This window comes from Oncorhynchus tshawytscha, linkage group LG10 (assembly GCF_018296145.1).
Source record: "Oncorhynchus tshawytscha isolate Ot180627B linkage group LG10, Otsh_v2.0, whole genome shotgun sequence".
In the NCBI taxonomy this organism is placed as follows: domain Eukaryota; kingdom Metazoa; phylum Chordata; class Actinopteri; order Salmoniformes; family Salmonidae; genus Oncorhynchus; species Oncorhynchus tshawytscha.
In genome coordinates, this window is record NC_056438.1 from 22019738 (window position 1) to 22033057 (window position 13320).

Below are 13320 nucleotides of genomic sequence, written 5' to 3' on the forward strand. Positions count from 1 at the left end.
GCAGGTTTGTGGAAAAAACGTGTCCTATTTTTGATATTGATTAGCGATAGTCAAGGATGAGTTTTTAGTTCAGATTCTTTGTTTACAATATGTGTTAAATAAAGGTAAACAAATATATATAATATGTGATCTATAGGTTAAGAGAGCTTCATAAGCTGTTTATTTGATTGAGGGGTTTGAATAGTGTAAGACAACAACATATTTGGTGAGAATCACAGTGGCGCAGTGGTCTAAGGCACTGCATCTCATTGCAAGAGGCAGCACTACAGTCCGAATCCAGGCTGTATCACATCCGGCTGTGATTGGGAGTCCCATAGGGTGGCGCACAATTGGCCCAGTGTTGGCCGGGGTAGGCTGTCATTTTAAATAAGAATTTGTTCTTAACTGACTTGCCTAGTTAAATAAAATAAAAAATATTTATATAAAAAACATTGGCTGCAAAATCTATTCTAGCTCTTAAAGGGGCAGTAGCCTACACTGGGTGTACAATTTTCAATTACATCATTATTCATTTGCAGTTATTCTTCTGCTATTTATTCTGTTACCAATAATATTTTCGTACATGTTAACAGTATCTTCTGATTACAATTATCATTTCACATATTTTAACTAAATGCAATCTATTAGCTTCCAAAATGTAAGTAGGTAAATATAGCTGTCCGACAACACATTCTGAGTGTGCATTGAGTGAATTTTGGAAAAATATTTTGGTTCCTTTCTAAACATAGCAATGTGAATGCAAAGAGGACTCAGACCACAAAATAGGTGAAGTGAAATGGCAAAAGAGTTGAGTCCTCATTCAAAGGCAAGGGCAGTGTGAATAACTGAGTTATTTAGCTTTTTTGCCCCCAAGACTTCACTTTAAAGAGGACTGAGATCAGTTATTTTAAAGAGGACAATATGTGAAAACACCCTGAGTCTCCCAAAAATGATCAATGTGGATTCTGTAAACAGATTTAGGTAAACAAGCTGGCGAAAAGTGAGAATAAAGTTGCAATTTAACTTTTTCTCTTGTGCTTCCTTTGGGTGTGAATCTTCGCTATAGGAGCCGAGGACAAAAGACTGCTCAATAGATGCGAAGGTAGACTACAAATTCAATGTGATGATGATGTCTTGTCCAGCTTAGTTAGCTATTTAACGTTACTTGGCTAAGTCTGTCTGTGAGTGTATTGTCTTATATGGGATGTGTGAATAAACCTAAATTAACATGCATTATAGCAAAATATATGCTACTCCTCTGCAGTGGCATGTATTCATGGTTACCAAGGGAAGCCAGACTTCCTAAAATTGGCCACGAAAAAATATATCAAATTATTTATCTTTCGTCTCGCTGTGTTTTATAATTTTCAATTCGCCAGAGGCTGAATGTATCTCACCAGAAAAGGTACATGAGCGAGCGAAACAGTGCCCCTTTGTCTCTGTATGTGTAGGCCATCTATCTGATGCAGTCTGGTACAAAAGAGTATGAAATTGTTGCTGCCCGTAGCATTGAATGCAAGGAAAGCCAGCGAGCATTTGACCTCCCTTGATAATATTTGGGATAAAATAATAGCCAATTAGAGTTGAGCTAAATTTAGTGAGTTTAACTGTGAATGGTCCTGGGGCACCAAAAAAAAAGTGTCAAGGGAAACCAGTTTGGATTTGGCATGGAGAGCATATATCACTGACATAAACTCGCTGTGCATCTCGTTGTGTTGTTGTCCTCCGGTGGCTAGCTAGCTAGTTCAAATTAGCCCTTTTCTAAATTAGCCATGGATGGAGATAGGGATTAGGACTTGTGGTTTACTTAATTCTCCGTACTGGCCAATGATTATAATGGCAATTCTGATCCAACAATAAATGTATACATTGTGCCCCTGGCTTGAGAGGATGGAAGTTCAATATGTAGCTAGATGTAGAAGGCTAATGTTAACTAGCTAACGTCAGCCATGAAAGGAAGCTAGGCTGGCGAGCAAGCTTTTTAGCCAGGTAGCCTAGGACAACAATTTTGACTGAAGTCCTCCTTCAGTAAAAAATCTAAATCATTGGAGGACGTTTTGATGTGATTTGACCACTCATTATGTAACACACCTGAGTCAACTAATGGCCTGTGTATGTTTCAGGGTACCTCTGAAGAACCTGGTGCATAAGGGGTGAAGGTGGAGCTGGGCCTGCCCTATGAAGTCTGGGACGAACCCTAGGTGGAGGTGTCCAACATGAAGAAACAGGTACATACCCGTGTGTGTACCAGTGGAGGCTGGTGGGAGCAGCTATAGGAGGGCGGGCTCATTGTAGGGGCTGGAATGGAATAAAAGGAACAGAGTCAAACGTGGTTTCCATATGTTTGACTCCGTTCCATTCATTCCATTCCAGCCATTACAATGAGCCCGTCCTCCTATAGCTCCTCCCACCAGCCTCCACTGGTGTGTACACATTGACATACAGCCCTACTGGAGCAGCATGAGGAGGTTGTTGAGGACTGGTACCTCCACCATCTGGAGGAGAGGCTGAACACTTCCTGTGTGAGACGCACGTCCCTGAGACGCAGACACTTGAATAGAGGCAAACACAACATAGCTTCACATGAGTTCATGGAGAGTTCAACACTGAGCCCTCTATCTCTTTCAGAATGTCTACGGGAGGTTTGGAAGGGTGACATGGGAACGAAGGGATTGAATGAGGACATAGCAAGCAAAGGAGAGGGAGGGAGGAAAGACAGACGATGCAGGAGAACTGTGAAATCACCCTAAATGACGGAGTGAAAGTGTCGCTATCAGGATTAACCCCTCCCTCCATCCCATATGGTCACTCTATGGAGTGGGGCATAGTTTAAAAGCATGGAGTGTAGATGCAATGATACATTCAACAGAAGTAATAATGTATGTAGCAGACCAATCAAATGAATATGACATTTCCTAGCTCTGCATAGACTATCAGCCTTCTGATAGAGTGAACCAAGTCAAGTCTCCCAGAACTTTCAGTACTTCATCACTCTAAAATCATCTGTGGAGCAAGAGGCCATCTAGTGGTGTCGGTCCAAATGCTTTGACAGATGTGTCATCATGGCTTACAATTTGCATCGAATCAATATCATCAATTTACACAATCCTGAAGCCACCATGAATGTGCCTTTTCAATAGGTGAGTTGACACTCAGAATGCTACACTATAAAATAAATAAAAATTATAACACCAACAGGATTTGTTCCTTGGTGCCCACATCACCAACAAACTAACATGGTCCAAGCACACCATGGCAGTCGTGAAGCGGGCACGACAAAACCTACGACAAAACGACAAAACCTCAGGAGACTGAAAAGATTTGGCATGGGTCCTCAGATCCTCAAAAGGTTCTACAGCTGCACCATAGAGAGCGTTGCATCACTGCCTGATATGGCAACTGCTCGGCCTCCGACCGCAAGGCACTACAGAGGGTAGTGCGAACGGCCCAGTAAATAACTGGGCCCAAGCTTCCTGCCATCCAGGACCTCTATACCAGTGTCAGAGGAAGGCCCTGAAATTTGTCAAAGACTCCAGCCACCCTAGTCATAGACTGTTCTCTCTGCTACCACACGGCAAGCGGTACCGCAGGGGAGGTCCAAGAGTCTTCTACCCCCAAGCTATAAGACTCCTGAACATCTAGTCAAATGGCTACCCAGACTATTCACATTGCCCCGCCTCCGCTCTCCACACCACTGCCACTCTCTGTTGTAAATCTATACATAGTCACTTTAATTAACTTGACCTACATGTACATACTAACTCAACTAACCGGTGTCCCTGCACATTGACTCTGTACCGGTACCCCCCTGTATATATTTTTATTTTTTACTGCTCCTCTTTAATTACTTGTTACTTTTATCTCTTATTCTTATCTGTATTTTTTAAAACTGCACTGTCGGTTAGGGGCTCGTAAGTAAGCATTTCACTGTAATGTCTACACCTGTTGTATTCCGCGCATGTGACAAAATGAATTTGATTTGATTTGGTGTACGAAACCGCAAGTAAAACTAAAGAACGGGAAGTATAGAATTAACGCACATAGAACAGATATACTACTTCTTAGACTTGCAATTAATGAGAATGACAGCTGTATAACTCACATTTCTATGTGAATTGGGTCATCGGCCAAAAAGTTGCATTTGGCTGTTTTGACAGCCCTGGAGATTTGTACGGTACTGTGCTGCCATCTTGTGGTATATAATTGCCTTGATAAGGTGGTAAAACGTTTTGTATTGTGAAAGTGAACTCCTCCGTAATGGGGTCCAGGTGCACCTGCCAGTAGACTACACTTGATTGGTCACTTCATTATCTCCAACAACTCTGATTGGCGAATTAACAATCAGCACAACTTTCTATAGCTAGGTTTCCATCCAATTGGCTTCAGATTGTATTTGAACATTCTAAAATATGCATAAAGAAAATTGTCCCACCCAGTGGTGCGTTTCCGCCAGACGGACTTATAAAAAGAAAAGTGTGCGGTGACGTTCAGTGTATCTCCGTTGCATTTTCACCTCTACGAATACGTTTGTCACTAAAACGGTTGCCTTAAATAGCAAATGTGCCTACTCTGGTCTTGGCACGAGCGCTCTAAGTCAACAGCTGGCAGATACAGGTAGTCTAAAGCATGAGATTGTTATGGATGCGAGAAAGAACCGTTTCATTTGTCAAATGGCAGTCAAGCATCGATCATCCTCACACCAGAATCAGACCCTCAATGTTTATTGGAAAGGAGCATCAAGATCACATGTACTTTCACCGCATTGTAAAGTTAATCATATGTTATTTCATGTGTAGCCATAGCTAAGTTTACTAGTGTTAGCGGACCGAACGTCTGTAGGGCGGGCAACAACAAAAAAATTCAGCATCTCTGCTTTGGCAAAAAAAAGGTAGTTGTATAATTAAGAACAGTATCTTGCAGCGTTCAATTGTTGGAATTTGAAGAGTTCTTGCCCTGTCCCCTTTCCTGAAGTTGTAATTCTAATGGAATCCAGAAAGAACAAAACCCTGTCCTCAAACATTTACATCAAAAGGTGCAAAGCTATGGGCAAAGACACAAAACATCCACATCAAATGTAATGTTGTTATTGATCAAATAACATGGAAACAATCACTTTTTGTGCAGTGTTAATTCATTTGTCATCCCTACAAACCACTGTATTGTACAGAGGCTGGTAATCTAGGTTTGTACCGGTAGACTTTCCATCACCATGAAGAAAAACAATGACCAATATAGTAATGAAGTACATTGAGAAATCAAGTGGTTTCTGATCATGTGATGATCTGGCTCAGTTGGTAGAGCATGGTGCTTGCAATGCTAGGGTTGTGTGTTTGATTACCATGGGGGATGAGTATGAATATGTATGCACTCACTACTTTAAGTTGCTCTGGATAAGAGTGTCTCCTAAAATGGAGGATGAATAGACCATTTGCTAAGTATTTCAAGAAACTGGAAAGCATACAGTACCAGTCAAAAGTTTGAGCACACCTACTCATTCAAGGGATTTTCTATATTTGTACTATTTTCTACATTGTATAATAATTGTGAAGACATCAAAACTATGAAATAACACATGTGGATTCATGTAGTAACCAAAAAAGTGTTAAACCAATGAAAATGTATTTTATCTTTGAGATTCTTCAAAGTAGCCACCCTTTGCCTTGACAGCTTTGCACACTCTTGGCATTCTCTCAACCAGCTTCATGAGGTTGTCACCTGGAATACATTTCAATTAACAGGTGTGCCTTGTTAAAAGTTAGTTTGTGGAATTTCTTTCCTTAATGCGTTTGAGCCAAACAGTTGTTGTGACAAGGTGGGGGTGGTATACAGAAAATAGCCATATTTGGTAAAAGACCAAGTGCAAATTATTGCAAGAACAGCTCAAATAAGGAAAGAGAGATGACAGACCATCATTACTTTATGACATGAAGGTAAGACAATCCAGAAAATGTCAATAACTTTTAAAGTTTCTTCAAGTACTGTCGCAAAAACCATCAACCGCTATGATGAAACTGGCTCTCATGAGGACTGACACAGGAAATGAAGACCCAGAGTTACCTCTGCTGCAGAGGATAAATTCATTAGAGTTAACTGCACCTCAGATTGAAGCCCAAATAAATGCTTCACAGAGTTCAAGTAACAGACGCATCTCAACATCAACTGTTCTGAGGAGACCGTGTGAATTGCTGCAAAGAAACCACTTCTAAAGGACACCAATAATAAGAAGAGACTCGCTAGGGCCAAGAAACATGAGAAATGGACTTTAGACCGGTGTCTGATGAGTCCAAATTTGAGATGTGTGGTTCCAACAGCCATGTCTTTGTGAGATGCAGAGTAGGTGAACGGATGATCTCTGCATGTGGTTCCCACCGTGAATCCATGGAGGAGGAGGTGCGATGGTTTGGGGGTGCTTTGCTTTGCTGGTGACACTGTCAGTGATTTATTTAGAATTCAAGGCACACTTAACCAGCATGGCTACCACAGCATTCTGCAGCTATACGCCATCCCATCTGGTTTGCACTTAGTGGGACTATCATTTGTTTTTCTACAGGACAGTGACCAGAACACACCTCCAGGCTGTGTAAGGGCTATTTGATCAAGGAGAGTGATGGAGTGCTGCATCGGATGATCTGGCCTCCACAATCACCTGACCTCAAACCCATGGGATGAATTTGATAAGTTGGACCGCAGGTGCTCAGCATATGTGGGAACACTTTCTAGTCTGTTGGAAAAGCATTCCAGGTAAAGCTATTTGAGAGAATGCCAAGAGTGTGCAAAGCTGTCATCAAGGTAAAGGGTGGCAACTTTGAAGAATATAAATACACTGCTCAAAAAAATAAAGGGAACACTAAAATAACATATCCTAGATCTGAATGAATGAAATTTTCTTATTAAATACTTTTTTCTTTACATAGTTGAATGTGCTGACAACAAAATCACACAAATTATCAATGGAAATCAAATTGATCAACCCATGGAGGTCATGATTTGGAGTCACACTCAAAATTAAAGTGGAAAACCACACTACAGGCTGATCCAACTTTGATGTAATGTCCTTAAAACAAGTCAAAATGAGGCTCAGTAGTGTGTGTGGCCTCCACGTGCCTGTATGACCTCCCTACAATGCCTGAGCATGCTCCTGATGAGGTGGCGGATGGTCTCCTGAGGGATCTCCTCCCAGACCTGAACTAAAGCATCTGCCAACTCCTGGACAGTCTGTGGTGCAACGTGGCGTTGGTGGATGGCGCGAGACATGATGTCCCAGATGTGCTCAATTGGATTCAGGTCTGGGGAATGGGCGGTCCATGGCATCAATGCCTTCCTCTTGCAAGAACTGCTGACACACTCCAGCCACATGAGGTCTAGCATTGTCTTGCATTAGGAGGAACCCAGGGCCAACCGCACCAGCATATGGTCTCACAAGGGGTCTGAGAATCTCATCTCGGTACCTAATGGCAGTCAGGCTACCTCTGGCGAGCACATGGAGGGCTGTGCGGCCACCCAAAGAAATGCCACCCCACACTATGACTGACCCACCGCCAAACCGGTCATGCTGGAGGATGTTGCAGGCAGCAGAACGTTCTCCACGGCGTCTCCAGACTCTGTCACGTCTGTCACATGTGCTCAGTGTGAACCTGCTTTCATCTGTGAAGAGCACAGGGTGCCAGTGGCGAATTTGCCAATCTTGGTGTTCACTGGCAAATGCCAAACGTCCTGCACGGTGTTGGGCTGTAAGCACAACCCCCACCTGTGGACGTTGGGCCCTCATACCACCCTCATGGAGTCTGTTTCTGACCATTTGAGCAGACACATGCACATTTGTGGCCTGCTGGAGGTCATTTTGCAGGGCTCTGGCAGTGCTCCTCCTGCTCCTCGTTGCACAAAGGCAGAGGTAGCGGTCCTGCTGCTGGGTTGTTGCCCTCCTACTGCCTCCTACATGTCTCCTGATGTACTGGGCTGTCTCCTGGTAGCGCCTCCATGATCTGGACACTACGCTGACAGACACAGCAAAACTTCTTGCCACAGCTCGCATTGATGTGCCATCCTGGATGAGCTGCACTACCTGAGCCACTTGTGCGGGTTGTAGACTCAGTCTCATGCTACCACTAGAGTGAAAGCACCGCCAGCATTCAAAAGTGACCAAAACATCAGCCAGGAAGCATAGGAACTGAGAAGTGGTCTGTGGTCACCACCTGCAGAACCACTCCTTTCTTGGGGGTGTCTTGCTAATTGCCTATAATTTCCACCTGTTGTCTATTCCATTTGCACAACAGCATGTGACATTTATTGTCAATCAGTGTTGCTTCCTAAGTGAACAGTTTGATTTCACAGAAGTGTGATTGACTTGGAGTTACATTGTGTTGTTTAAGTGTTCCCTTTATTTTTTTGAGCAGTGTATATTTGAATTTGTTTGACACTATTTTGGTTACTACATGATTCCATATGTGTTGTTTCATAGTTTTGTTGTCTTCACTATTATCCTACAATGTAGAAAATAGTCAAAGTCAAGAAAAACCCTTGAATGTCCAAACTTTTGACTGGTACTGTATATCAAGAAACTATTATCAGATTAACTATTTTGTACAGATAATTAGGCTATGAGACTCAAGTCACAAATGCTGGTAAACACACAAATACATTTTTTTTTAAATGACCACAAAAGTAGTCCACTGGGCCTTTACTAGTCCTGTATTAGCAAACCATTACAGATGGTGGGGGGTTTTCTGCAAACATCGGCAAAAAAATTGCAGCACCCCCACCCCCAAACTACTTCATGTGGCTATGTCTGTATCCTAAAAAACTGCATGGTTTCCCTAGTTGTAGTGGGAGGACCATACAACATACTGCTGTTACTCCAAGATTACTTAAAAAATGTTGGTTATTATAGCAATATTTGCACATAAAAGCTTTTCCACCACCATTTCTCGCGTATGAAATTTTACTGACACAAAAAAAATCCCACATTGCTGAACAAATGAATTATCTGTCTGCATTTATTAAATTGTACCTAAACTTCCTGTTTCCATCACAGCTGTCAGATTTTTTTTGTCCAGTATGATTTTCCTCGCATAAAAGCTGTGTGAAGGGAAGCATTGTGGACCCTGTTGGCTCAGCTTTTGTCTCTTAGTTCTGATGGTCTCTGACTTTATAGACAAATTGTTGTTTGGTAAACCAGAGTGAACCATTGTGGTGTGTTTGTTCAAATATAAATCAGGCTGATTGTGATTATTTGAGCTGTTGTTTTGACAGCAGTGTTATTATGAAAATGTAGATAGGACCATTATGCTGTTTACATTGAATTGTGATCTGATGGTAGGACTTGACATCTTGTTTATGTGCGTGTGTAGGGCTATATGGATTTGTGTTGGCTGTTTGTATATCCAATTGAATTTCATTATATTTGTCAGAGAGATCTAGACTAGACCTACCAATCACATAAAATTGCCATGTTCTCTCAGTGACTCTCCACTGCAACAAGGATGGTCCGTTTGTGGTGTGCTGGCTTGAAACATAATCGAACCTCATCTGGACTTTGTACACTGTCAGTCTACAGGGAGGAAAGGGTGGAGAGGGAGGTGATGATGAATCCACCTGCAGCCCTGTTGACATCAGTCAAAGCCTGTGGCACTAGGGTACAGGTATGTACGAAATAGAACAAATAAATCACACAGGCATTGACTGCCATAGAAAGATGTGTTACTCCTGATGTTTTAATCAAACCACTATTGCAATGCCTTTTCATCTGAGGGTGAAGAGGACTGTCGTATGATAATGTGATAATGTGATGGAAGGACACTCTGCCAGAGTTAAAATGGGACAGAGTCTACCAGTGAGTGTAAACCACAATTTTCTGAGGCCAATATCGCTGTACAGTTGCATTGTTGGTTTCTCTAAATGAATAATGTGTACATTCCTCTCGCAGGCTTATAATATAGTGTAGATACTCCAGAAGTGATTTTGTCAGATTAGGTTTTAGCGTTTCCTCCGCCCCTTCCTGCCAAGGTCCAAGGACTCCTGCGCGTGGAGCTTTAATTGACTAGAGGTAGTGATTGACATAAACACGTTCAAACGATCCCTTCCTTGAAATAGGCACTAACCTAACTGAATTGCTCATACATTGGGAGAATCTCAAATGCATTTCCTTGACACCTCGCCTCCTCTCAAAACCCATTGGATGACGAAGTCAGAGGTCCCCTAAAATCCAATGGATTTTGAGAAGGAAGCGAGGAGTCACGGAAATGCAATTGCGATTCTGCCAATGTATACCGAACAAAAATGTAAATGCAACTTGTAAAGTGTTGGTCCCATGTTTCATGAGCTGATATAAAAGATCCCAAACGTTTTCCATACGCACAAAAAGCTTATTTCTCTCAAATTTTGTGCACAAATTTGTTTACATCCCTGTTAGTAAGCTTTTCTCCTTTGCCAAGATAATCCATCCAGCAGACAGGTGTGGCATATCAAGAAGCTGATTAAACAGCATGATCATTACACAGGCACACCTTGTGCTGGGTACAATAAAAGGCCACTCTAAAATGTGCAATTTTGTCACACAACACAATGCCACAAATGTCTCAAGTTTTGAGGGAGTGTGCAATTGACATGCTAACTGCAGGAATGTCCTCCAGAGCTGCTGCCAGAGGAATTAATGTTAATTTCTCTACCATAAGCCACCTCCATCGTTTTACAGAGTTTGTAGTATGTCCAACAGCAAACCACGTGTAACCCCGCCTGCCCAGGGTCTCCACATCTGGCTTCCTCACCTGCGGGATCGTCTGAGACCAGCCACCCGGACAGCTAATGAAACAGAGGAGTATTTCTGTCTGTAATAAAGTCCTTTTGTGGGGAAAAAATCATTCTGATTGGCAGCCATGGGTGGGCCCGGAAGGGCAAAGGCCCACCCACTTGGGAGCTAGGCCTACCCATGGCTGCGCCCATGCCCACTCATGTGAAATCCACAGATTAGGGCATAATGAATTCCTTTCAATTGATTGATTTCCTTATTTGAAATGTAACTCAGTAAAATCATTGAAATTGTTTCATGTTGCGTTTATATTTTTGTTGAATATAGTTGGTCTGGCACCCTTCCTCTCACCTGCCAAAAGATTGAAGGAAAGTAGACAAGGAGAAGAAGCCACATTAGAAGAGAGACACCCCTGGTTTAAAACCTCCATCCATCTTCCATCTGGCCAGAGGAGGACCACCCTGTCACCAAGGTCCTGGGGAAACCTGTGAACGTGGAGTGGCGGGTGCTGGAGAATAGCGACCCCGACCTGGTCCTGACTCTGCAGGAGTGCTGGGCCACCTCCAGCTCTGTCAGCCTGCCCCGCTGGAGCTTCCTGGTCCACTGGTAAATAAAAAAAATACGTCATAACGTTCTGTTTTTTTTATTTGTCTCTATTTTTCCCGTCTGATGCTGATTACAAACCAAATTCCCTCTCTGGGGATCAATCATTTTCCTTAATTCAGTACTTTTAGATTAATACAATTGTGCCTCCTAGCATTGTTGATTACATGTCTTTAGTTGAGGGTTTCCCAAACTCGGTCCTCGGGACACCAAGGCATGCATGTTTTGTTTTTTTCCCTAGCACTACACAGCTGATTCAAATAATTATCTACATTTTACATTTACATTTTAGTCATTTAAGCAGATGCTCTTATTCAGAGCACCTTACAGTTAGTGCATTCATCTTAAGATAGCTAGGTGGGACAACCACATATCACAGGCACATATAAAGTACATTTTTCGTCAATAACGTAGCTGTCAGTAGAGTCAGAGCTAGAAGGGGGGCGAGATGAGGAGGAGGATTATTTAAGATACTGTTTGAAGAGGTAAGGTTTCAGATGTTTTTGGAAGATGGGCAGGGACTCTGCTGCCTTAGCTTCAGGGGGAAGATGGTTCCACCATTGGGGTGCCAGAACAGAGAAGAGCTTGGACTGGGCTGAGCGGGAGCTTCCCTCCCTTAGGGGTGGGAGGGCCAAGAGACCTGAGGTGGCAGAACAGAGTGCCCAGGTTGGGGTGTAGGGTTTGAGCATTGCCTGAAGGTAGGGAGGGGCAGTACATCTTGCTGTTCCGTAGGTAAGCACCATGGTCTTTTAGTGAATGCGAAGCTAGTGGAGTGTGCAGAGGAGTGGGGTGACATGAGAGAATTTGGGAAGGTTGAAAACTAGGCGGGCTGCTGCGTCCTGGATAAGTTTCAGGAGTTTAATGGCACAATCAGGGAGTCCAGCCAACAGCGCGTTGCAGTAGTCCAGATGGGAGAGGACAAGTGCATGGATTAGAACCTGCGGCGCTTCCTGTTTGAGGTAGGGTCGTACTCTATGTTGTAGAGCATGAACCTGTAGGAGCGGGTCACTGCTTTGATGTTTGCAGAGAACGACAGGGTGTTGTCCAGGGTCGGTCACACCAAGGTTCTTTTCACTCTGGGAGGGCATCCATGTTAGTGAGCATTTCTCCTTTGCCAAGATAATCCATCCATCTGCAGGTGTGGCATATCAAGAAGCTAATTAAATAGCATGCTCATTACACAGGTGCACCTTGTGCTGGGGACAATAAAAGGCCACATATGTCTCAAGTTTTGAGGGTGCAAATGGCATACTGACTGCAGGAATGTGTACCGGAGTTGTTGCCAGAGAATTGAGGATTAATTTCTCTACCATAAACTGCCTCCAACATTGTTTTAGAGAATTTGGCAGTACATCCAACCGGCCTCCCGCAGACCACATTCAACTACGCCAGCCCAGGACCTCCACATCCGGCTTCTTCATTTGTGGGATCAACTGAGACAAGCCACCTGGACAGCTGAATAAACTGTGAGTTTGCGCAACTGAAGAATTTCTACCCCAACTGTCAAAAACTGTCTCAGGGAAGCTCATCTGCATGCTCGTAGTCCTCACCAGGGTCTTGACCTGACTGCAGTTTGGCGTCGTAAATGACTTCAATGGGTAAATGCTCACCTTCGATGGCCACTGGCACGGACGAAACCCAGTTTCAACTATACCGGGAAGATGGCAGACAGCGTGTATGGAGTCATGTTGGCGAGCAGTTTACTGATGTCAACTTTGTGAACAGAGTGCCCCATGGTGGTGGTGGGATCATGGTATGGGTAGCCATAAGCTACGGACAATGAACACAATTGCATTTTATCAAATGCAAGTTGAATGCACAGAGATACACTGATGAGATCCTGAGGCCCATTGTGCCATTCATCCGCCGCCATCAACTCATGTTTCAGCATGATATGCACGGCCTCATGTCACAAGGATCTGTACACAGTTCCTGGAAGCTGAAAATGTCCCAGTTCTTCCATGCTCCGGATTGACGTGTACAACAGTGTGTTC